The sequence below is a fragment of the Vombatus ursinus genome, unplaced genomic scaffold, assembly GCF_900497805.2.
Source record: "Vombatus ursinus unplaced genomic scaffold, bare-nosed wombat genome assembly UNPS02014791.1, whole genome shotgun sequence".
Classification (NCBI taxonomy): Eukaryota; Metazoa; Chordata; class Mammalia; order Diprotodontia; family Vombatidae; genus Vombatus; species Vombatus ursinus.
The window spans coordinates 2,683,575-2,710,726 of NW_020954569.1; the positions used below are offsets into that span (position 1 = coordinate 2,683,575).

At 36.3% G+C, this 27,152-nt stretch overlaps 1 protein-coding gene across 2 annotated transcripts in view; it reads left to right on the forward strand.

Moving 5' to 3' along the window:
- The window catches only part of RNF152 (ring finger protein 152), a 100,874-nt gene that overhangs the window by 38,274 nt on the left and 35,448 nt on the right, over window positions 1-27,152 (forward strand). For both annotated transcript variants that reach the window (XM_027869102.1, XM_027869101.1), the window contains exon 2: window positions 179-304. The gene's annotated coding sequence lies outside the window, so the exon portion shown is untranslated. The remainder of the gene's footprint in view (window positions 1-178; window positions 305-27,152) is intronic.

Here is a 27,152-nt window from a genome sequence, read left to right on the forward strand (position 1 = left end):
GTGTGTGTGTGTGTGTGTGTGTGTGTGTGTGTGTGTGTGTGTGTGTGTGGTATGAAGATTCACAGACTCGAGACCTTAACGCATTGAAAAACTTCAAATGTAAGGGGCCCCAGTTTTCCTTTCACTTTTATTATCTCTCATCCCCTCCTTACAACATACCATTATTCTTACTTTACAGATGGCAAAGTGGATTCAGAAAAAACATTTGATGACTTGACCCTGAGACCAGACCCCAGGCAAACTTCCTGATTCCTAACCTAATGTTATTTAAACCAGGTTTTGCTACACCTTCCTTCAATTTAAGGTAAAGTAAACATGGGGAATTGGGGGCTAAGTATATGTTTTGAGTGACCTTGAAGTGCTCCATTCTAATTTATTATCTAAAGTAGGGTCATAGTTGTACATTAATAGATAGATAGATAGATAGATAGATAGATAGATAGATAGATAGAAATATATCAATATTTTTAAAAAGAGGCTCCTAATACTCTACATAAAATCATGGTGAGATTAGAGTAACAGGTGCTAGTACGCCCTTATTTGGTTGAATACTAGGAACTCGCTTTCTCATTCCATGGTAGAAGGTGCCATGTTTGCTAGAATCTTTTCTTTTCACTTATAGATGTTAAGAGATTTTCTTAGAAAGAGAATAACACCTTTTGTTTGAACCTAGATACTGCTCTTATAATTGATAGTTAAAATTTGAATGTATTAAATGTTCATTTATTTGGACTCTGAATTGCTCTCCCTACTTCAAGACTCTCTTCCACTACCAATTCATCTTCCATATAGGTGCCAAAGAAACTTTCCTTAAGTGAAGATTTTACCATATTGTTTCCCTTCTCAATAAACTCCAGTGGCTCCCTCTCTTCTTTAAGATAAAATATACTCTTCTGGTTGGCTTTTAAAGCCATTCACAACCTGGCCTCATCCTATCTCTTGAACCTCTTTGGACATTACTTCTTTTTTCCATAGTCTGTGCTCCACCCAAATTGACTTTCTCATTGTTCCTCATGCATGACATTCCATCTTCATCTCCTGTCTCCATGCATTTGCATTGGCCATTGGCCATGCCTAGAATGCACTCCTTTTTCACACCTCTCCCTTACATTCTTCAGAGGAATACAGAGAATTTCTTATTTCCCTCAAGTCACAGATCAAACTCTAGATCTAGCATCCCCAGCTGCTAGTACCCTCCTTTCCAGTTATCCAAGGATGAATTGTACTTATTTTGTACTTATTCTGTGTGTGTGTGTGTGTGTGTGTATACACTTATGTGTGTCAGTTCTGTATTCCTCTGAGACATGTAAGCTTTTTGAGAAAACAGATTATTTCACTTCTGTCTTATATCCTTAGAACCTAGCAGAGTGCCAAACAAATGATTGTTCGTTGATTCCAATGAGTGGCATTTGTGATAATTCAAAGAAAAACTAGCCCAGAATTTACCTTATTACTATAGTCAATTAAATTCAGCCTATATATATCAAAACCTTACTGCGTACAAAAGACGGTCAGTGCTGGAATAAGGCAATACATATAAAGTTTAAGGGCATGGTACCTGCCTTTTTGCAGCTTATCACCTAATGAGAGATGGGAAACATGCAGAGATAACAAAACTACAAAATATTATATGATAGAGTATATTAAGTACAAAATGAAATGCATTGTAAGATCCAAGAGGGGAACAGATCATTATTATTGGGGAATCAGGGAAGGTTCCATGGAAGAGATAGTTTTGAATTGGGCTTTTAGAGACATATAGGTGAAGGAAGGAGCTATGGAATTTCCTAGCATAAAAAAAGAGTGTGCACTAAGTCATGGAGGTAGGAGAGCTTTGGGTGTGTTTGGAAGCACACCTGAGTGTGTTTGTAGACAGATAAGGAGCCAGTGAAGAGGGAGAAACGGAAGATTCAGGAGAGAAGCAAGACTGTTGTTGGATTGTAGTCCTAGAGTCAGGAGGAAATTGAATCAAAAGCACATTTAGAGAAATTAGATGTTGCATGGTATTAGGGATAGTCTTTCTTTATTCAATTCAGTTAAATTCATTAAATGTTTATTAATTGCCTACGATGTGCCAGATACTTTGCTGAGTGCTGAGGACACAAAAAGAATAAAAAGACAGTCCCTGCTGCCCTCAAGGTGCTTACAGTTCAATGGGGGAGACAACAGGCAAACAAATATATACAAAGCAAGCTATATACAGGATACATAGGAAATAATTAAAAGAAAGAAAGCACTGGAAATCAGCGGGATTAAGGATTGCTTCCTGCAGAAGTGGGATTTTAGTGGGAGCTTAAAGGAAGCCAGGGAGGTTAGTGGTCAGAACAGAGGAAGGAGAGTGTTCCAGGCATGGGGGACAGTCAGAGAAAATGCTTGGAGCTGAGAGACGAACTGTTGGGTAGGAGAGGGCTAGGTTATGAAGGTTTGTGGTATGAGGGAAGGAGAAACAAATGAATGATGATGCTGAGAACTTGTGAGGGTTGGAAGATGGTAGTGAAGAGAGCTCACTTTGAGTTGGCTAAATCTCAGAGAATATTAAATTACATGAGAGGTTATGTTAGGTATATTAATAGTGTAAAAGGGGTAGTGTTATGCTTTGGGTTCAATAGAGTTATTTAGGAATTATTCATACCTATTTTTAGTACATCTGATTGAATATTTTAATTCAAGTGAAGAAGAATTCTCATCTGTTAAGTGTATAAGTATGAAGTGTCTTGATATATGTTATAAAAGTATCAGCCTCTGTATCTGGACAATTCAATTAAACAAACATAGTATAGTAGAGAGAATGCTGGATTTCAAAGTAGGAAAACTAGGTTCATATCCCTGTAGCTCTTACTTAGCAATATAATAATAATCAAGTTATTTGCATCTGGAACCTAGGTTTGTTCATCTGCAAAATGGAGATAATAATACTACTTACCTCATTGGAGTTGTTTGAGTAGGGTAATGACATAGTCAGTTCTAGGCTTAAGGAAAGTCACTTTGGCAGCTGTGTGGGAGGATGGATTGGGGTGGAGAAGAGACTTGAAGTAGTGAGACCAATTTTGAGTACAAGTAAATAAGCATTTAATGTACTCAAGTTCCAGCCATCAATTATAGGAGCAGTATCTAGACTCTGTTTTTTGTCATATATTCTTTTTCACATCTATGAACTTATTCAATGGGAAGTCTTTGCTCAGGAATATACCCCCAATTATAGCACTGTTATACTGGGAAAATACAGTTTACTTTATGGTGGTTAACTTTGACATGATATCCAGGCATCCAATGTGGTAAAACTTGGGATTAACTGTACTTAAAAATAATAAGGCCATATTTAACGTGAACTCTTTGCGTATTCAGACTTTTCACGTTGAATTCCAACTTAGCCAATTCAATGAACTTTTACTGTCTTTTTTTTTTTTTGGTATTTGCTTTCAGTTTTTGATCATTTGCTTTGTGGATTGCTCATAGCTTTTTTTTTTTTCAGTCCTAAAATGGCTTTCCCACCAGCCACTACGTGTCTAGTCTGCTTTCTTCTCAGCTTGTTATTTTTTTGAACAATTTTTAAAAGTAGCCCTATACTGTGGTATAACATTCTGCCTGCTTCATTTCTTGCCTTTTAGACATTTTAGATAGTTCCCTCTATCAGTGTGTAAGAGAGGGTTTGGCAATATCAAATAGCCACAAGTTCTAGATAAACAAAAGAAAATGATCAGTGTTTTATGCATGAACAATTTTTGAGTGATGGGAGTGTTTGTCATCAGTTTTTAAAGTGACCTCGTTTACTTGAAATAGAAAAAAGTATTACGAGTTATATGTCTAAATTCTCTTGTTGAGAAAATAGGCAGTTTTTCTTTGTCCCAAAATATCGGTCCATTATGACCCTTTTTGTGGTAATGGTGACTTAGTGTGCTAATATTAGCAATGGAATGGAGTGATTTGATGGGGTAAGGGGTGGGGTGGGGTGAGGGAGATTATTCAGGATTACAATTTAGCGAGGTCACAATAATTCTGAGAAGCACATGAAGTCTCATAGAGAAAAACAGCATAGTTTTTTGTGTTAAACATATTATGTCATAGATTAATAGTATAGATAGCAATTGTCACTATTTAGAGTTAAATATTTACTTTTGTTTTATGAGCAGTTTTCTTTTGATTTTTAAAAAAGAATTCTTGTTAATAATTAAAAATACTAAATTTAATACTGGTTAATTTATTTTGAAAAATCTAGATGTTGGAATCTGAGAGGGAAAATTTTAGTGTTATCAAACAGATAAAATGAGTGTCATCTCTAATTATTACTGTGCAAAAATAGCTACTGCTACATATGTATTGCATACATACATGTGTATGATTAGATGTGGTTTAGGTAAGGTACTTTTATACTGAGAAAGTGCCTGTTGCCATCTATGCTACAAGTATTGGGATAATGAGAGATTAAGTATAGGAATTATATATTACAATGGGCAGGATTTTACTTAGTGCTGTTCAGAGAAGGACAGGTAAGTCACATCCAAAAGGTATGTGGTATAGGTATAATTGTGATGCAGGCCAAATGTCATGTCTTCTGAGTTCTCCACATCTGTTTCTCGTAGCACGTCCCTCTGTTGCCTGATTTCTTTCATAATGACAAATAATTTGAGAAACAGCTAAAATTCAGCCTTTAATCCTGTTTTTAGGGGAGAGGAGAAGAATCTCTCTCTCTTTCTCTCTCTCATCTATCACTGTCTGTATCTATATTTCTATCTCTCTACCCTCTTATATATCTAGTTCATCTATACAAACTGCCCTGGGATTGGAATTAAAATTTGCTGGAGTAAAATAAAGAATATTCATCTTCTGTCTCCTTCTTTGGTCCTCTTTCCATTTTATGGAAATATCTCAGATTCATATCCCACACAGTTCTCAGATATGTCGTGTTAATAGAATTCTGCAGTACCTCCGAAGCAATTTATAGTTTGAATTTTAACCAAAACAATTCTTTCATGCTCTGCTGCCTGTTTCAGTGGTATCAGCTAAGCCTGAAACCAAGACTCCTAGATGGTACCAGTGGGAAACTTCAAAAGCAGTTGCAGCTTTATTGAAATAGTCGATTTTATTAGAAGTACTGAGGGGGGATTTTGAGCAGCTCTATACTCTGAGCCATTCTGAAAGGTTGGGTGAGTACGTATTGGCTTCTTAATGGTAAATACACAACATGGGTGACTGGCACCAGAGGGTAACCCAGCAGTGCCCCTCCTTTGTCACACAGGAGAGAAGCACAACTGGAAGAAAGCCTTGTGCAGGATCAGCTATTATTTAAATAAGTTAATGTAAGTTCTACAATTGGCTGAAATCATTACTAAGTAGTACAGTCCACAAGGGTCAGTGTGCTAGTCCAATGTGCACTGTAGAGTAGTCATACCAGACTGGGATTTAGGAAGTGTGGATTTATTTCCAGTCTTACTGTGTGGACTTTAAAAATTTCTGGGTACCTTTTTCCTCAGTTTTTCTATCTGTTAAAGACAGGGTAATAAAATTTGTTGTATCATCATACCTGCAAAGTTGCTTAAATACTTATCCATGGATACCTCTGACAGTTTTCAAGTTAAGTTAGAGATAAATTATGAGGAGGGTTACCTGTGGATTTCATCCCGCCTAATAGAAAAAAAGAAAAGGAAGTTAATTACAGCCAGAAGGATTATAGATCTTAGAATCCATGGGTTTGGAACTCAAAGGGACTCCAGAGATTATCTAGTTCAGCCCCCTCACTTTACAGGTAAGGAAACTGAGGCCCAGATAAGTTAGGTGACTTTTCTAAGGTCACACATCTAATAAGAGGCAGAGCTGAGAATCAGACCAAGGTCTTGTGTCTTTAAAGTCAGTGCTCTCTTCGTTGTTCCACACTGGTAAGAGCAGGTCTATACCACCTTACTGCCAGTGGATTGGTTCTGAAGATCAGCAAAACTCATAGTGGGACCTCAGCAAGGAGGATTTTGATTATTACTAATGCTATAGGTCATACTGAAGCATATCCTTTTTATCTTCTATGCTCATTTAGAAGTTTAGTGGTAATGAAGATTCAGAACTGAAGGCTGTCTTTGGACCAATTTAATTCCACAAACATTTGTGTACCTAGATTAGGCACAGTAGAGTGCTAGAGGTATGGAGTAAGGAAGACGTGAATTCAAGTTATGTTTGAGACTCTTACTAGATGTGTGATCCAACACAAGTCTTTTAGCCTCTATGAGCCTCAGTTTTCCTCATCTGTAAAATGGGGATAGTAATAATAGTACCTATATCCCAGGGTGGTTGTGAAGATAAAATGAGATAATATTTGTAAAGTGCTTTGCAAACCTTACAATGCTTTATAAAAGTTAGCAACTATTATATTTATTTCATTCCTGTTATTTTTAAAGCCTTATAATAGTAACACTTTCAAGTATTTTGTGTTTTCCAATTCTATTAGGACAATTTTTTCCATGGATATACGTATAATTTGGGGCAGAACAACTAAGTACAATTATTTGTATACTTCATTCACATATCTTAGTCACTTAAATGACTCATACTGGTCAGAATAGAGGGTGAGCTTCAAGATGTGATATCATCAAATAGTAGAGAAACATTGATATTCTTAGTTGCCAGCAAAACTTTTGGAAAATATAGTCTAGCATTCGAGAAGTATTTGCTAATTATATGCCCTCTTGTGTGCAGTACATGGCAAATATTTGTTTTGTAAAATAAAATCATAGCAGTAGGTTACAGGGAAAATTATCTAATCACAGCATGTTATGAAGAAATTTTCTACCTGTTGCTTCTATTGTAGAAAACCAAAATGGGGTCTTTAAGTACCAGTTGTGGGTTCATTTGTTTGTTTGTTTGGTAGCTGTTTTTAATAACGTGCTTTCATTTTGTTATGATAGAAAGCAGAATATTCTGAGACTACAAGTCTTGAAATAAACCCCAAAAGAATCATTAGAATTTTACAATGTAAAAATCATTTTTTGTATCCCCTTTGGATTTCGGATTGTGATGGAAATGTGATAGAGTGGAAGGCATTCTGGGACTGAGAGCCAAGTGACTGGGGTTCTTGTCCAATGGGCAGTTTTCAAACTAACTGTGATTGGACTGAATGTCTATATCTGTGAATTTAGTTTCATTGGCTCAAGTAAACAAGTGATTGAGGATAAATGCAAATCAGAGAGAAGTAAATCTCTTCTTCCTATTTTATATAGTAGCTATATTAGCAGATCTCAAATAAGAATTCTCTTCCTCACAATATATTAGTATTTTTTTGAAGGATCTCCAGAGAAAAGTCATAGAAATTGGTTTGGACTGCAAGAGTTTTTTAACTAACATGGAGATGAATGGTGCTCTTGTAGGGTCATGGAAGCTCCTATTTTATTCCCCAGATCTATACACAAATATCATCAATGGATATTGATGCAACACTTTTAAGTGAAATCTTAACAGTAAGACTATAGCAATAGATGTGTATATATCTATGTGTTGTAACATATATGTATGTGTGTTTCATATATATGTATATTTGTTCACTGTGGTAGTTAGATTTATACTATCAAGGCAAGGATTGTTCAACAATAGGAAAAGTGTGATTATATTAAAAAGAAAAACAACCAAAACCTTATGATGATGTAACTGGTGGAGAAAAAAAAAAACACCTTTGACAAAATATAAATTCATTTATGCTAAAAAAAAAACCTTAGGCATTAAGGGACAATTTTTAATATGAGAAAAAGTATCACCTAAAATAAAAAAAAAAACTAAAGAAAAAAACTAGCATTATTTGCAATGGAGAAATACCAAAAGGCTTCCAAATAAGTATGGGGTAACACAAAAATGCCCTGCTCCTCACTATTATTTGACCTTCTGTAAATGCTAGCAGTAGGAATAAGAAAAGAGAAAGATATTAAAAGACATTTACAATGGCAAAGAGAAGACAATTATCCTATTTTCAGGTGACATGATTTTACTTTGAAAATCCTATAGAATCAGCATAGAAACTAATTGAGACCAGTAGCTCTAGTAAAATAGTAAGATACAAAATAAATCCATAAAAATAATATGCATTTCTGCATAACAATAACAAAACCAGGAGGAAATAATTAGAAAAGAGGATTCTGTTGAAAATAACTATAAAATGCATAAAATATGAATTAGAGATCCTCAAAATTAAATTATTTCTTTTACAGGTGGGGATACTAGAGTTCAGAAAGGTTAAAACTTGCCTAATGTCACAAAGTTAATCTGCGGTGAACTAGGAATAGAAATCAAGTTTTCTGATTTGTAGACTAGTTTTCTTTCCACTACACCACAGTCTCTCTATAGTCTTCTTGGTTATTTAATTTCATATTGTCTAGTCATATTTGAGTTTATTTATAAATACATAGATTTAGAGAGAAGTCTTCAGGCTATATTAAGATGCAAGTGATAGTTTCCTGGTCAGGAGTACTTTCTTTTTCAATTAGGCAGTTTATTAGTAAGAAAGTAATACAATTCAAATGCAGTGAAACTTTGATTAACTAGGATGCCTAAGGAATTAAATGTTCTGATTAGTTGAATCTTTTTGTTTAATTGATGAGTAACAAGAAAACCTTTGTATCTTAATTTTTGCTGTGGCTGCCTTTAAAAAAAACATCACTACACTTCTCAGCCTTCTTTGGTGGGAGAGGATCTTGTCTCTCAAAACCCTTCAGTGGCACTGTATGTTGCATGGGAGCTAAGAAAGCACTGATCCCTCACCTTGCCAGGGAAGCCTGTGGATGTTTGTTTTTTATTAAATTCCTGATATTCTTTTATTTCTTTGTCTTTATCTCCTTCTGATAAAAGGTATCATAGAGTTTCACCTTAAAGTTTTTTTTTTTTAGGCAGTTGGGGTTAAGAGACTTGTCCAGGGTCACACAGCTAGTGTCAAGTGTTTGGTCTGAGGCCGGATTTGAACTCAGGTCCTCCTGACTTCAGGGCCGGTGCTCTATCCACTGCGCCACCTAGCTGCCCCGGGAAGTTTGTTGTTTTTGATGAACTGAGATTATACTTCTTGTATAAAGTTTATTTATTTCATAATTTTTTTCATCATTTGGAAACAGTGATGCATACATGTGCATGCACACCCACACACACACACACACACATGCACACATATACTTCCCTCTAATTCAGATTGAACATCTGGATACAGGCAGAAGCTAGGCCCAAGAGTTAAATTAAATTAGTTAAATAATTATATGGTTTGGGTTTTGTTGGTGTGAGAAATGGGATAATCAGTGATTCAAGTATGGATTTATTATTTTTTTACTTTTCACCCTAGACTTGTACATGTAGTGACCAAAGATGTGGAATCCTAACTCTTAAAAAGAGTTCACCATAATCATCATAATCATGCTATTTGGACTTCCTGTCCAAATTTGACCATTTGTCAGTTGGGCATGACTTGTATTCTTATAAATTTGACGTTCTCTATATATTTGAGAAAAGAGGCCTTTGTCAGATACTTGCTGTAAATTTTTTTTTCCAGCTTTCTGATTTCCTTCTAATCTTGGCTGTATTGGTTTTGTTTGTGCAAAACTTTTAAAATATGGTATAATTAGAATTATCCATTTTACATCTCATAATGCTCTCTTGACTCTTGTTTGGTCATAAATTCTTCCCTTACCATAGATCTGACGGGTAAACTATTCCATGCTCTCCTAATTTGTCCATGGTATCACCCTTTATGACCTTCAGACAGTTCTAACTAGCTATGCTATAAGACAGAGGAAACTCACCAAGATCCTTAGCGACCACCACCCACATTCTTCACTCTAACCATGTGAACAGTGTGGGCAAGCAAAAATGGCACAAATGAAATTGAGAATATACAACTCTAGATAGACTATGAACATCACTTATTGAGTTTTCCTTTGAAAATATATTGGTGTTTGTGAATCTCTTGGCAGTTATGAGTTGTTCTACACTTTAAATTTGAGCTTGCTTTATTTTCCTATATGTGCTCTTTTTGGGCACGTTACTAATCTGTTGAATGTGACATCATAGTCTGTGTAACAGTTGGATGCCACAGTATGCTATTAGGGAAGCTGCCTGGTTTGAACTAGATTTATGATTATCAGTTATGAGAACTGGGAGTTTACTATTGGTTATGGATCATGTTAAAGAAATGAAGATTGAAATTTAATTGAATTCTCATAGTATTCCAAGCTACGGCATAAGTAAGGAGTGAAACCCTTTCTAAAACATTTCTCTACCTTACTATCAAATGGGTTGCTTAGTTAAGATGTCAGCTTAGGAAACTCAGTGAAATTACAAACAAGATTTTCTCAATTATGAGAACAATAGATTGCATCTGAAAAATCAGAGCCATTTTAATTGAATAATATTTAGTTAGCTGAGAAGTTTTTCATGGTTATCAGCACCTGTTATTTAGCTTTCTGGTGAGCACTCAGGTTATTAATTTGGAAAATGTGCCCTAACATGCTGGTAATCTCAAAGGCTTTTAAGTATCTGCAAGATAAGATTGTAAATCAGTTCTTTTTGAGGAATTTTAAGAGCCACGTTTTCCTTAAAAGAGTTATCTGGAAATTGAGGCTTTAACTAATTCTTTCTCATGTCTTCACGTACTTGTGCACATAGTTATTTAGTTGGAGGATGAGTTACAATATATTTTTAGTAAAAAAGAATGAATTTTGGTTAATTAGCACTTGGGTATTATTGGCTAATAAAGTGATATATGGTGATGGCATTAAAACATATTCAATAAACAAATTTAACTTTTCATTGTGCAAAGGATTATTGAAAGTGATGCATAAGCAAAAATAGGATGGGATAAATACTTCAATACAGAGCTTTTTAAGAAGGAGTATAGCTCTTTGAGAATTCATAAAATACTCTGTGTACCCACATACAATAATCTTCCTTTCATCCTCCACTTTGGAAGAGAAAAGAAAAATTTTAAATTCCTGCTTTGAAACAACTACTGCCAATAACCTTAAGCAGCCTCTGGAAAACTGTCATTCATTATGATTACCTTTAGTGGGACCTCCCTACCCCCTGACTGTTTCAAGTTGTCTTTCACAAAGGATACATTGCGGTAGAGTTGGTACAAGTTCAAAGATTTCATCGATTTGCTCCTGGGATTCCTCTGTGCTGGTCTCCTAGTACAAAAGGGACTCCCCTGGCTAGAAGTCATACTTTATTCCTTTATCAAGGTTGCTTCAGTTTGTTTTTTGTGGTGGCTCCAATATTACTAATTATGTGATGTTGGGCAAATTATTGAAATTTTCAGCTTCCCCTTCTATAAAATGGGAATAATAATACTTGCCAACCCAGGGTTACCTGTAGTAAGGACCCAGGGCCATCTCTGTAGGTGCAGGGAGCATAGTGCAAGGGTATACGTCAATCAGCAATCAATAATTTATAACAATTTACTTCCTCATTTCAAAGTATTTGCAATCTCATTGAATGGATACTCCTTTCACTAGTGCAGATTACAACTCATATATCCCTTCTCATACTGTGTAATTCTTGCTTATGTTATCACCTTTTGCATAAGATCTACAAAACCTGAAAGAGTTTATCCTCTGGTCATTATATGTTTTGTGGGAACCAGTATAGGATTTATGCTTAACATTTTCTTGAAGCATTTTGTCTGGATCTCTTCTTTGCCTTATCATATTTAATCTGTATAACTTGTCTATGTCTTATTAGCTCTGCAAAGGCAAGAGCAGTACCTTGTTTTTTTTTATGGATTTGGAGGGTAATTGGAATAAGGAGATCTGAGTTCAAATCCTATCTATGACCCTTACAAGATCAAGGGTAATTAACTTCTCTGAAGCTTACTTTTCATATCTATAAAATAGGGTTAATAATTTCTTGCACTTGCATAGCCAACTGCCTCAGAGAACAGTTATGGGAAAACTACTTTGTACCTGTAAACTTTGATGTGTTAGATAAATGTGAGCTGCTGTTATATTTATCCCCAACATCACAGTAGGCACTTAACTAATTGCTATTTTCTTTCTCTGCTCAAATACTAGGAAATTTCAACGTATACATTAGTGTTCCCTCAAACACCCTGACCTCCCAGTTTTACAGTCTCACCTCCCAAGACTTATTCCTTCACTCCTCCTCAGCCACATGTAGAAATGGCCTGCTACCATCATGAACATGAATATTAAAATTCTTTTATCCTATCATTCCATCTCTCCCAGTGCTTCAGTCCTTTTAAACCTATCCTTCATCCTCACCATGACCTCTAGCCCCTCTACTCCCTGGTTCTCCCTGATCATCTCCCCTGCTCCAACTTTACTTACATCCCCAATCTTGACCTTATAGTTAACCAACTTCAATGTTAAATTGATAGCTATCCTCAAACCCTTTCCCCACTCTTTTTTTGGTTTTGGATGATCTATAACCAAACTCCAACCTTGCTTTTACCATTTTCCTCTTCTCCTCCTATTCACATGTTGTTGGACATACACAATCTTGCTGACTCATTCCACTACAAATTTTTTTAAACAGATTTGAAATGGGCCCTCACTGCTACATGGTATCGCTCTTACTCATCACTCTTCTTTAATTGCTTCTTTACCTTAGTGTCCATAGCACCTGTTCCATACTTTCCCTTTTCTCCTCAAACCTCCCAAATTACCTTCCCTCACCCTCAACAGAAGACCTTGCCTCTCTATTGAGAAAATGGCGGCCATTCACTCCAAGCTCCCTCTTCTCCTATATTCTCCATCTCAAAATGCCTTGACATCACCCCCCCAACCCCCGCCTTCCTTTCCTCTTTTAGTATCTGATGAAGAAGTGGCCCTTCTCCTAACCACGGCCAACCTTTTCATTTGATTCCTTGATCCCATCCCCTCCTATCTGTCCCGGCAGATTACTCCCATAATCATTCTCTTTGTTTTTAATTTTCCATTTCTATCTAAATACACCCATGTCTCTACTATCTTTAACCCTTCTTAAAAAGCAAAACAAAACAAAAAACTCATAGAAAAGCTATCTACTTCCTATCTTCTCACTCTCTTCTAAATCCCTACCAATCTGGCATCTAACCTCATGGTTCAACTGAAACTCTCTCTAAAGTTATCCATAATCTCAATGGCCAAATTCAATCTTTTTTTTTTTCCGTCCCTATCTTTCTTTCTTTTTTTTATTAATTAATTTTTTTAATTTTTGGTTTTCAACATTCACTTCCATAAGATTGTGAATTCTAAATTTTCTTACCTTCCCCAAGATGGCATACAGTCTTATATAAGCTCTACATATACATTCATATTAAACATATTTTCACATTAGTCATATTGTAAAGAAGAATTAAAATTTGTGGGAAAAGCCATGAGAAAGAAGAAACAAACAAACAAACAAAAAGAGAGCAAATAGTATGCTTTGATTTGTATTCAGACTCTATAGTTCTTTTTCTGGATGTGGATAGCATTTTCTATCATGAATCTTTTGGAGTTGTTTAGATTCTTGCATTGCTGAGAAGAGCTAAGTCTATCAGAGTTAGTCATTGCACAATGTTACTGTTACTGTGTACAATGTTCTCCTGGTTCTGCTTACTTCACTTAGCACCAGTTCATGTAAGTCCAGGTTTTTCTGAAGTCAGCCTGCTCATCATTTCTTATGGAACAATAGTATTACATTACATTCATATACCACAAGTTGTTCAGCCATTCCCCAGTTCATGGGCATTCCCTCAATTTCCAATTCTTGGCCACCACAAAAAGAGCTACTACAAATATTTTTGTACATGTAGGTCCTTTTCCCATTTTTGTAATCTCTTTGGGTTATAGACCTAGAGGTGGTATTGTGGGATCAATAGCCCTTGGCATTCCTATCTTTCTTGGCCTCTCTACACTTGACATTGTGGACTAACCCTTCCTCCTAGGCACTGTCTTCTCCCTCTCTCTCTGTCTTTCTCTCTCTCTCTCTCTCTCTCTCTCTCTGACTGATTTCTCTATTGGTTCTCTTACCTGCCTGCTTCTTCCCAGGTTCCTTTCTTATATCATTCATATCTGTGGTTATACCCTAAGACTCTGTTTTGGGCCTTCTTTCTTATTCTTCCTTTTCTCTTTGGGTGCCTGTGCCTTTAATTATCAGATGTATTCCCTTCTCACCTCTGCCTCTTAGAATGAAGAATCACAGAATTAAACATTTTGACAATAGGAAGCGACCCCATCTAGTCCAACCCATACACGAAGGAATTCTTACTGTAACATGCCTAATGAGTGATTGTGCAGTTTTTTCTCAAAGGTCTCTAGGGAAGGAGAAACCAACACCTCTTGGGGGACATCAATGCCACTTTTGGACAGCTCTCATTGTTAGGAAATTTGCCTTTTTGCAATTTCCACTCATTATTCCTGGTTCTGATCTCTGGGACCAAATGAAACAAACCTAATCCTTCCCCTCCATGACAGCCCTTCCAATACCTGGACACAACTGTCATGCCCTCCCTCCCCCCAGCGTTCTTTTCTCCAGGCTAAACATGCCAGTTTCCTTCAGCCATTCCTCATATGTCATGAACTCAAGGCCCTTTAGTCAGCCAGTCAGTAATGATTTATTAAGCGCCATCTGTGTGCCAGGCACTTGGGATGCAAGGAAAGGCTATGGATAGTCCATGTTCTTAAGGAGCCCACATTCCAATGGGGGAAACAACATGCAAACAACTATGTACAGCTAAGTTGTAAATAGGATAAGTTGGGAATAATTAATAGGGGAAATGCACTAATATTAAGACGGATCAGGAAAGACTTCTTATAGCAGATCTGGGACTTGAAGGAAGCTGGAGAAGCTTAGAGAATGGACAGAGTTCCAGACATGATGAATAGCCAGTAAAAATGCACAGGAGGAACAGCAAGGAGGCCATTAATGTCACTGGAGGCCATGTCCTTGGATTACAGAGTACCCAGAGGTGTATAAAATATAAGAAGATTGTCAAAGTAGGAAGAGCCTAGATTATGAAGTGCTTTGAATATCAAACAGATCATTTTATATTTGATCCTGGAAGTGATAGAAAGGGAGCCACTGGATTTTATTGAATGTGAGGGATTGTGTGTGACATGGTCAGACTTAGGCTTTAGGAAGATTAATTTGGCGACTGAGTGGAGGATGGACTGAAGCAGGGGAGAGAGGGCAAGAAGACCAACCAGAAGGCTATTGCGGTGGTCCAGGTATGAGGTGATAAAGGCCTGGACCGGGGTGGTAGCAATTTCAGAGGAAAGAAGGGGGCATATGTAAGAGATTTTATGAAGGTAAAATCAACAAGCCTTAGCATGAGATTAGATAAGACTAAGGGTGGTGAGAAAGAGTGAGAAGTCAAGGATGATACCTAGATTGTGAGCTTAGATGAGTGGGAAGATGGTAGTACTCTCACAGTACTATGTAAATTTAGAAAGGATGAGAGTTTTTAAGATATGAGGTTCAAGAGTGAAGATATTGAGTTCAGTTTTGGACTTGTTGAGTTTAAGATATCTATAGGTCATCTTGTTCAAGATGTCTAATAGAAAGCTGAAGATGCTAGTTTGGAGACTATGAGAGAGATTAAGGCTAGACAAATAGATTTGAGAATCATCAGCATAGAGATGATAATTGAATCCATGGGAGCTGATGAGATCACCAAGTGAAATAGCATAGAGTGAGAAGAAAAGAGGGCCCATGAAAGGGTCCTAAGTGATGTCCACTGAGAGCAGGCATGACGGATGAAAATCCAGGAAAGGAGACTGAAGTGTGGTCAGATAGATAGGAGAAGCAGGGTAGCGTAGTATCATGGAAACCTAGAGAGAAGAAAGTATGAAGGAGAAGACAGTGATCAACAGTATCGAAGCTGCCTATATGCAAAGAGTTTAAAAAGGGTGAGAGAAAGCCATTAGATTTGGCAATTAAGAAATCATCGGTAACTTTGTAGAGAGGAGTTTCAGTTGAAGGATAAGATTGGGAGCCAGAAAGCAGAGTATTAAGAGGATAAGAGGAAAGGAAATGGAGGCATTATTGTTGATAACCTTTTCAAGGACTTTAGTCACGAAAAAGAGTAGAGATTTTGGTAAAATAGCTATCAGGGATGGATAGATGAGGTAAGAGTTTTTTGAGGATGATGGACACACAAGAATGTCTATGGCAGAAGGGAAGTAGCCAGAAGAAAGGGAGGGGTTAAAGATAGTGAGAGTGGGGATGATAAAGGAGACAGTCTGCTGGAAAAGACAGGATATAATGGGATTACTTGTACAGGTAGAGGGGTTTGCCCTCCTTTTCCTGTCAGACAGGGGGGAGAAGGAGATAGTGGCAGAAGGCATTGGAATGATGTGACATGAGGAGAAAGGGAGGAAGGAGGTCTTGGCTAATGACCTCAATTTTTTTTCAGTGAAATATAAGGGAAGGTTCTAAGCAGAGTGAGTGGTCAGAGAGGAAGCCATGGGAGGTTTGAAGAAGTATAAAAATGTTGGGAAAAACTACCCTTTGCCCTCCTCTGGACACTCTTCATCTTCTAATTGTCTTTCTTATCTCTAGTGCCCAGAAAGGAACACAATATTCCAGATGAGATCTGGCAAGGGTGGAGTATAGTGGGATTATCACATCTCTATTCCTAGAAGGAATACTTTTCCTAATGCAGCCTGGTATTGCTTTAGCTTTTTTGTCTGTCATATCAGACTCGTTTGATTAAGTTTGTCTTCCGCTAAAACCCTCAAATCCTTTTCAGAACAAGTCTGTCTCTCCATGCCAATTGATTTTTTGTACTCAAGTGCAAGATTTACACTTATTCCCATTTAATTTCATTTTATTAGAGTCATTCCCATGTCAAAGCCTACTTTCCTTCAAAGCTCAGCTCAAAAAGAACTTTTTATAAAAGTTCTTTCCTGCTTTCCTAGGGTGGAGTCAAGATGATGGATTAAAAGCAGTGACTTGCTTGAACTTTCCCCCCAAACCCCTCCAATTACCTGGTAAAAATGACTCTAAACAAATTCTAGAGCAGCAGAACCCACAAAAAGACAGAGTGAAACAAATTTCCAGCCCAAGATAACCTGGATGGTTGATTGGAAAGTCTATTACATCAGGCTGGGAGAGGAGTGCAGTTCAGCATGGGCCCTGCAGGCAAAGACCAGGCCTCAGTGAACCTGGAGCAGGCCTCAGAGGACTGAATCAAGGGAGCTGTGGTAGTTTCCAGACTTCTCAACTGACAAATGCCAAAGACAACTTAGAAGGTCAGTAGGAAAGGTCTGTGACCATGGTGAGAGAGAAGCTTGGTCCCAGCCTTAGTTCTGGTGCGGTCCCAGGGTGGCAGCTGCTTCCTGAGCTCAGCCCACAGACTGAGGGAGAATTGAGTGGCTGATCAGAAGAGGTTTGTAGGGATCTCTTTGCTGGTGCTGAGGCAAGAATCTCTTGCTTTGCCCATGCTTGGTTCTGGGTCACAGTTCTGGGTGGCAGTCCTGGGGCAAGGAGGAGCGCTGGTGTGGTGGGACTTGTAGTGGCTGTGGAGAGAGAATCTTCCTCACAGTTCTAAGGCAGAAAAGAGTGCTTGTTGTGGTCACTCATAGACCAGAGCACAGGTTAGGAAAGGAGTAAACACCTCGCCCTTGATCATACTACCTTGGAAAAACTGAAAATTTATGGGTCCCTAGAAGTATCTCTAAAAATAGCTGCACAAAACTCCTGAAGCTTGGGACAGTACATTCTCCACCCTGGAAGCAGACTCCTACCTTAACAAAGAGTTTAAAAATCAAGTAATTGACTGGGAACATGAGCAAACTGTGCAAAAAATGTAAGACTGTAGAATCTTACTTTGGTGACAAAGAAGACCAAAACATATAACCAGAAGAAGACCACAAAATCAAAGCTCCTATATCCAAAGCCTCCAAGAAAAATATGAATCAGTCCCAGGCCAAGGAAGAACTCAGAAAGGATTTTGAGAAGCAAGTAAGAGAAGTAGAGGAAAAACTGGGAAGAGAAATGAGAGTGATGCAAGAAAATCATGAAAAACAAGTCAACAGCTTGCTAAAGGGGACCCAAGAAAATACTGAAGAAAATAACACCTTAAAAAACAGACTAACCCAAATGGCAGAACAGGTCCAAAAAACCAATGAGGAGAAGAATGCCTTAAAAAGCAGAATTGGCCAGATGTAAAAGGAAGCGCAAAAGCTCACTGAAGAAAATAATTCCTTAAAAATTAGAATGGAGCAAATGGAAACTAGTGACTTTATGAGAAATCAAGACATTGTAAAACAAAACCAAAAGAATGAAAAAATAGAAGACAATGTGAAATATCTCATTGGAAAAACAACTGACCTGGAAAATAGATCCAGGAGAGAGAATTTCAAAATTATTGGACTATCTGAAAGCCATGATCCAAAAAAGAGTCTAAACATCATCTTTCAAGAAATTATCAAGGAAAACTGCCCTGATATTTTAGAACCAGAGGGCAAAATAGAAATGGGAAGAATCCACCGATCACCTCCTGAAAGAGATCCCCAAAGGAAAACTCCTAGAAATATTGCAGCCAAATTCCAGAGTTCCCAGGTCAAGGAGAAAATATTACAAGCAGCCATAAAGAAACAATTCAAGTGTTGTGGAAACACAATCAGGATAACACATGATTTAGAAAAAAAAATCCTTTCCCAATTCCTCCTTGTGCTAATAGTTTCCCTCACCCCTAAATTACTTTACATTTGTTTTGTATGTAGTTTTGTCTACACATTGTCTCCTTCAATGGAATGTAAGCTCCTTGGGGTCAGGAATATTATAATTTTTGTTGTATTCCTATGTGCCTAGCACAGGTCCTGGCACGTCACATACATAAAATGCTTAATGATAATTAAATAGTTCAACGCATTTCCTTTCCCGTCTCACTACCCTCCCCCCATTCTTAGCATTTTGTAGGATTAAAATCAGATGTAAATGAAAGACAAGTCCAGGAAATACAGACACTTCCCTCATTGCCCAACTGTCAATATTATCCTCTTTTCCCTATATCCTCATTCCTAAACACTGTGCTATATGATGTGTAATATGTGCAAAGGTTTCCCAAGCTGTTGGTTTGAAACAATCAGCCATAGGTGACTGAGAGTTTCTTAGTCTACAAAGCCCATTCAGTCTTGAGATATCTGCCAACAAATATCCATGTGGAGAATATGGACATTCCATCTTCTCCTCCCAACAATGGATGGTGATATTCATTCCTCATCTCATAAATGCAGGTGTACTTGGAACAAATTGCCAAGTTGAAAAAGGTCATAACTTGTTGCTAAATACCATTAGTTTAGTATCAGTAAAAATGGCTCATATTTTCTGTTTGGCATTGGATAAGATACTCACAATTTTCATGCAACATCTGAACTTGTAATAATCTTTCCACAGCTCCTAGGATGAGGTAAGAATTCTGTGTGCCCCAGAAGATTATTTCTATATTTATATTTATCTATATTTATAATTATTTCTATTATTTCTACATATTTTAGGGTGGTGATCAGGGATAAGGATATATGTGTATATATATATATACACATATATGTGTGTGTGTGTGTCTATATACACATACACACACACACACACACACACACACACACACACACACACTGACTTGACTTTGTGCCCTTTTCCTAGAAAATGATCAAAATGAAGTACACTTTTTCTAAGATCCCCTCAGTACAAATTTCCTGTCAGCCAGCCAAGACTCAGGATGTTTTGGCTGCTGTCAGCTATCTGGGATCTATCTCTCAGTTACTCAGATTTTCTCTGTGTGTTAACAAATATTAATCAAGTAGGATGATGATCATTACCCAGTTATGGAACTTATTATTAACTTATTTATTTGGCTTTTTTTAAAAAGTGAGTTAGATTGCTTTTTAGAATAGAGAATAATTTTAGAGAAAGCCCAAGAAGGAGATTTGGTTGTTTTTTTTTCCCCCCTTTAGTCTCAAATAAAACCGCATGTACAAAATGACTAATGCAAAGTATATTATAGGCCAGTTTTATATCCTGTATGAGATAATATCCGGAGAAGTTTCATAGATTTAAAAAACATATGAATATATAGTTAACCATTTTCATCCTTATTAGAGTATTCCCATTCATTTTTGCCTAGCTTTTTTTTTTTTGGTGAGGCAATTGGGGTTAAGTGACTTGCCCAGAGTCATATAGCTAGTAAGTGTTATGTGCCTGAGACTGATTTGAACTCATGTCCTCCTGGTTCCAGGGACGATGCACCACTTAGCTGTCCCACCTAACTTTTTAAAAATCAAAAATAATTTATAAGAATTTTACCTATTTTGTTGATGGAGAGATCAAGCCACAGATAATGGAAGGCATAATCAATGTTAGTTACATAGGATAAAGGGTGTTATTTGGATTTAGGAAGTCTTGAGTTCAAATCTAATCTCTCATACAATACTGGCTGAGCAGCCACAGGTGGCAGTTCACTTAATCACTTGAAGCCTTGGTTTACTCATTTGAAAAGTAGGAATAATAATAACTGTAATCAGTAACTCACATTATTGTGAGACTCAAAGGAGGCTATGTAAGTATTTTGTAAACTTTGAAGAGCTAGGTAAATGTTATGATTGTCTTTTATTGATCATTTCATTCCCATTCAGGGTCTGGCTTTGTACTAAAAACTGGTAATTTCATAAGGAATTTTAAAGCTTGGTTGAAGCTTTTATTATTTTTTACAATTAATCTTTATTGCAAAATATATCCATTTAAAATGAAGGAAGTGATAAATTATATCAGTTAGTACATGTACGTTTCATTGTATACCAACTGGGATTTTAAGTTTTTAGGAAGGAAAGGATGGGCAACTAATTTTAATTTATCTTATGCCACCTAAAACCAGTAAATTAAGAAATTTTCAATATGTAATAAATCAGTTTTTACTGATGAAGTGCAATCTGGTAGCCTGGCTTCATTGGATATTTTAAGTATAATAAAAGATGAGGAGGTCACATAAGTTCTAGAACATATAAGTATGGGTAGAGATCTCTAGACTTGTGAGGGGTGAAAAATCTCTGTTTTTGTGGTGCCTGGTCAAAGCTGACATCTTAGAATGAGGAAAGTGATGCACAAGAAAGTGATACGAAGGAAAATTGAATTGGTAAGGAATTATAAGTCCCAGTAAAGACCATAAGATAATCTTGATATATTCTAGTCATGTGTCAGAGCTGGCCATTTATCTTTACCTCTCCTTTTAATTCAGGCTTTGGGTTTATTTTTCTTTTTCTTGTGGTAACACATTTGAATTTATAATGAAAGCCAGTGGGATGATGCAATTCATTTTATAAGTATTTGGGTTGGAAAGAAAGAAACAGTTGTGGTAGGAAATGTTCATACTGGTGATTTTCCTATTATCATTTTCGGGAAATAGGAGAAAAATGATCATTTTAAGTATAGTTGCAGAGTTTTGCAGTATGAAATTCCTTATTGCATAGTGAGGGAATGATAATTTGTTTATTCTATGAAAGTTTTAATTTTATCTCCCTAGTGACACGTAGAAACCCAAAGACTGAGACTAAATTCCTATAATTGCTGGCTAGCAACATTATTATTACTCTGTTAAGCCAGTAACAGCTCTGTGATAGTATTATTTATTTTTACTGCTTTTCTGATTTCCCACTGAGATAACATGGACATAATTGATAGCCAAAGTTTGTGATTTATATTTTATAATTTGAAAATTATTTCATATCTAATATAATGAAAATATTTCCCAATTTTGTCTTTTGTATCACTTTTCTTGTTACATAAACTTTTTTTGGGGGGGAGAGTGTTTTCTATTAAAAATTCTTGGAACCATTTATGTAAAAAAGTGTTGTTTCTATTTGATATAGGACATAGAATGGTTTAAACCTGTATGATGTGCTTAATAATGTCCAGAAAGTTGTGCCTTATAATTACCCCAAGAACTTAAAATGTTTTTTTTTTTGATGGGTAGGATGGGTTTCCCTCCCACCCTGCCGTTGACTTAAATCACAGCTCCTCTTAGTAGATAGTCTTCAACTTTCGCTGAGTTTGAAAAAAAAAATAATTACCTTGTGACCAGCCATTTAACAATTTATAATTGTTACAATTAAATTTACAATTTAACATTTACGACTCTGGATTTGGAGTTACAGAGACTGGATTCAAATTTTTTTCTCTCATTTACTCTGTGTAGTTGATAGTATACTGGATTTGGAGTCACAAAGACCTGCTTTCAAATCTTGCCTCAGATATTCGCTAGTTATATGATCCTGGACAAGTCAGTTAACCTTACTGGGCCTAATTTTCTCATCTACAAAATGAGGGCCTGCACTCCATCTGTCCCTGAGGCTCTTTCTAGCTCTAAATCTGACCTTGGTAGTCATTTAACTTATCTGGGCCTTGGTTACCTTATTTGAAAAAATAAGGGCTTAGGGTTAGGTGATCTGTAAGGGCTCTTCCAATTCTAAAACTATGATCCTATGGTACCATTCCCAGACTTAACTAGGTTAGTCCTCTGAAGACAGACAACACCGAATCTTATACAGAGATTGTTCTTAAACTCTCTTCACCTTTATAGTTTTACTCTGCTAGCATACCATGGTTAACTTCACAACAGGACAAGGTGTTGACATAAAACCTTACTTACAGGTAGTTCAGATTGCTACAATTCATCGATGTTCCATGGATAACATTATTATTACATCACTAATTGTAAACTTAGCTTTTATATTGGTGCAGTTTATTTTTTAAAAGTACATGTTAGTCGTTTATCATCTTTTTTCTTCTTTAGCTAAGTTGACACGTTGGGAACAATATGCCGAGTAATCTCAGCACAGCTTCTGTTGCTTTGTCTGAGGTTTAGCTATTTTCTTCCTTTGAACAGACATTTTAATTTTCAAATTGTATTGTGTACTATTATTGGGGGTTAGTGTTTGCCTTTTTATGCAAAGAGTTTTTGAATTTTGTATCAGTAATAAGAAGAATGAGCCTTCGTACAGAATTCTCAGTGCCTAGAACTTCAAAACTTTCATGGCATGCTTAATGGGCTTAAGTACAGTTGTGGGAATTTTTGCTACACTCAGAATACTGAACCTAATGTTTTATCATCCCTGAATTTAATTACAGTTTAATTACAATTAATTTGCTTTTTCTCAGTCATAAAGCTACATTGAGCATTTCAGAGTCTACCCCAGAAAGTCTTGGTGCAAATTGATCATGGATTTGAGATGGCATGTTTAGATTCACAGAATCTTGGGATGGGAAAGCCACCCTACAGATTTCTTACTAATAAGTTCCAGTCCCTCATTTTACACTTGTTACATCTATATCACATGACATTTCTATAGCAAAATATAAACCTTGGGAGGGAAAGCAACTGGTCCAAGTTTACAAAAGTAGTTTAAGCATGGCCCTGGGTTGGAACTCTAAGGGCCCTAACTCCTAATTAATTTGTCTATTTTCACTACACTACAGTTGTTTTCTGTAGCAAAGCTTGGAGTTCATTGGTTTTATAATTTTTACCTCCCTTCTAGAGAGTTGCTAGGTACTCTCTTATTTTCTTTCCTCTCTTATCTATGCCTTTCTCTCAAGTACCTATTTCTTTTTTTTTTTAATATTTTTTAATTACATGTAAAAACGATTTTTCACATTTGTTTTGAAAATTTTGAGTTCCAAATTCTCTCCTTCTCACACTCAATTTAATATAGATTATACATGTGCAGTCATGCTAAATGTTTCCACATTGGTAACCTTGTAAAAGAAAACACAGACCAACACAGACAGACACACACACACACACACACACACACACACACACACACAAACAACGTGCTTTGATCAGCATTTAGGCTCTATCAGATCTTTCTCTGGAGGTGCATAGCATTTTTCATCATAAATCCTTCAGAATTGTCTTGGAATTTTGTATTGTTGAGAATGGCTAAGTCATTCATAGTTCATTATCATATTGTTTTGCTGTTCAGTACTGTACAGCGTTTTACAATATTGTGTACACTATTTTCCTGGTTCTGCTCACTTCACTTTGCATCAGTTCATGTAAGTCTTTCCAGGTTTTTCTGAAACTGCTCATAATTTCTTATAGCACAAAAGTATTTCATCACAGTAATAGACCAAAACTTGTTCAGTCATTTCCCAACTGATGGGCATCCCCTTAATTTCCAATTCTTTGACACCACAAAAAGAGCTGCTATAAATACTTTTCAAGTACCTATTTGTAAAAGTTTTACATCTTAACTGGGAGCTCTTTGGCCCTTTTGCTGCCCAGGTTGTCCCAGCAGCACAGTTGGAAGATAAGAACAAGTCAAGCTCTTTCCTTTTGCACAGGGTCACAGACTTCATGCCTTTGATCTGTGCCATTGTCTTCTCACTGTTGGGGAAGTGGGGCTGTGTGAGGTAGTGAACGAAGAAGGATTCTCTCTGACTCCAGAGCTTCAAAGAAAGGTATAAAATGAAGACTTTTGCCTGAAACAAAACAAGGCAGAGTAAGAAATGTGAGAGGCAAAAGATGAAGGATCCTCATAATTTGATTTATGACATTTTTTCTTGCATAATCTTGAAATATTTGAGCCTCTCCCATATTCCTGGTCCTGTGCTCTATGGTTTGAAGGATACCAAAAGAGATGAAGAGATCTGTTTTATACTTTTCTGCCCTTGAGTAGATTATAGTTGTGTTTGGAAAAAATAAGACTTAAACACCTGAAAAATTAGAACTGCTATAAAATAATGTAATGTTAAGTACCAAAATACATGGAAGAAATGCTTCATTTTCCTTCTTTCGTCCTCAGTTGGACTCGACATCTAAGGTCTCTTCTAGTTCTAAAGCCTAAAATTCTAGGATTTCTGTACTAATGAAAATCTAGAAATAGTTATGTGGTACATAAAGATATGTTGAATAATTAAGCGGGAAGGAATGGAACACTGACTGCCTTCAATGTAGACATTCCTAAATGGGCAGTAACCCCTACTCCCTAGTGTCCTAATGGGCCTCAATTCCCTGATCTATAAGATCTATAAAATGAGGGGGTAGGAATATATGACACTAAGGTTCCTTTTAGCTTTAAATCTATGATCATAATGCAACTGTCTTAATTCATGTTTAATGGAAAGAATACTGATTTTGAGTCAGAGTTTGAATCCTGAATCTCTTACTATGTGATCTTGGGTAAATCTCTTTACCTCCCTTAAGACATAAAGGAGCAGCCTATCAATTGGAGAATGGCTAAATAAGCTATGGTATGTGATTGTGATGGAATATTATTGTGCCATAAGAAATGACAAGCAGGATAGTTTGCAAAAAATCTGGAAAGACTTGTATGAACTGATGCATGGTGAAGTGAACAAAACCAGGAGAACATTGAACACAGCAACAGCAATATTGATGAAGAATTTGATGAAGAACTGTGAATGACTTAGCTATTCTCAGTAATACAGTGATCCAGTTCAATCCCAAAGGACTAATGATGAAGCATACCATCCACCTCCAGAGAAAGAACTGATATTGTTTGAATATAAACTGAAGCATTCCATTTTCACTTTCTTTCATTCTTTTTCTTTTATTCAAATCTTCTTATACAAAATGACTAATATGGAAATGTTTTCCACGATCACACATGTATAACCCATATCTGCTTACTGTTTCAAGGAGTGGAAAGGGAAGGGAGGGACGATAGAATTTGGAACTCAAAACTTAAAAAAATGTTAAAATTGTTTTAGCATCTAGTTGAGGAAAAATTATATATATATATGTATGTATACATATATACACATATATGTATACACACACATACATAAGAAATAAGGGAGCATAGTCTAGATTTTTCTAAGGGTCTTTGAAGCTCCAATTGTTATGATCTTAAGTCTTGAAAGTTGTTTAAAATATGTTTTTTTATTCACCATTAAAATTTTAATTTTGATAACCAGAGCAGTTCAGAAGGATGCTTGGAAGGATGGATGAATGAATGGATGGAGAGAGGGAAGGAAGGATGGAAAGAAGAAGAGAAGTAGGGAGAAAGGAAGAAAGAGAGAGGGAGGCTAATGGAGAACACAATACAACACGTTGCAGTGGCTGGCTTAAGAATTATAAATTGTGCAGTGACTGAATGTTTTCTAAGTGTATTTGCTGTCAAATTTATCAAACAGAAACTGTGACTGAGAACAAGGTTTTAGTTGGAAGAATTTCCAGCTTGATTGAATCTGCCACTGGGAAGTATGTCCATTGGTGAATGGGGAGGATGTGTGCCGTAGAGGGTAGTAATCTATACTTTCAATTTGATGAAGTGTTGGTAGAGAAATATTGGCTCTAGGTCCATGCACCAAAAAAAAAAAATTGTATATCTGTGTATAATTAATCCTGAACCAAAAAAGGAAAAAAAAAAGTATAGTTGCTGTTGGACAAAAAAATGAAATAGACAAAATTTTTATAATCTGCTTCTGAGGAAAAAAAAATCTTTTTAACTAGATTTTCAAGTTTCAGCTAATTATAAGGATGACAAATATTTTTGTAGAATAAAAATGGATATGTTTGGCACCCATTATGGCTCTAAAATGATGGCTTTTTTTTTTTACAGTATTGTTCAGGGGGGTCACAAAGAATTCCTAACTTCTTGACCTATGCTAATTGTTTGGCAAGATTTTGCAAAGGATTTCACTCATCACTTTTTTCTCTTCAGTGCTCCGAAGTATTTTAGTTATTTTCTCCCTAAGTGTATTGGGTCATACTTCACACAGAGAAAAATACAAACGCCTGGGTAACCAACATTTTCACCCTGCTATTCTTCCTTTCCATTCACCTAATTATCTGGAAGATAGTAGGGATTAAAAATAAATGAAATATTTCTTCTTGTATTCCCACAATATAAATTGTTTACTACCTTGTGCAAGTGGGTGAATGACTTTTTGTAAGGCCAGTGTGAAAATCTAAAGTTTGCTTTGGCTCTTAAAATCTAGTTAAAATGTTTTCTGCTGATTATCTGTTAAATTTATTGGTAAAGTTTCTTATTATTCTCATTGTGGACACAAGTTTTATGGATAGGCACACAAGTATTCATTTTTTTTATTATTTGGAAACGCAGAGCTGGAATAACATGTTAAAAATTAGAGTGAAAAATGTTACGGACACAGTCATATTTCTGATATAGTGAAAGGAAGTTTACCTTGTCTATCAAAAGTATTTCTTTGGATCCCTATAATACTGAACATGTTTCTCA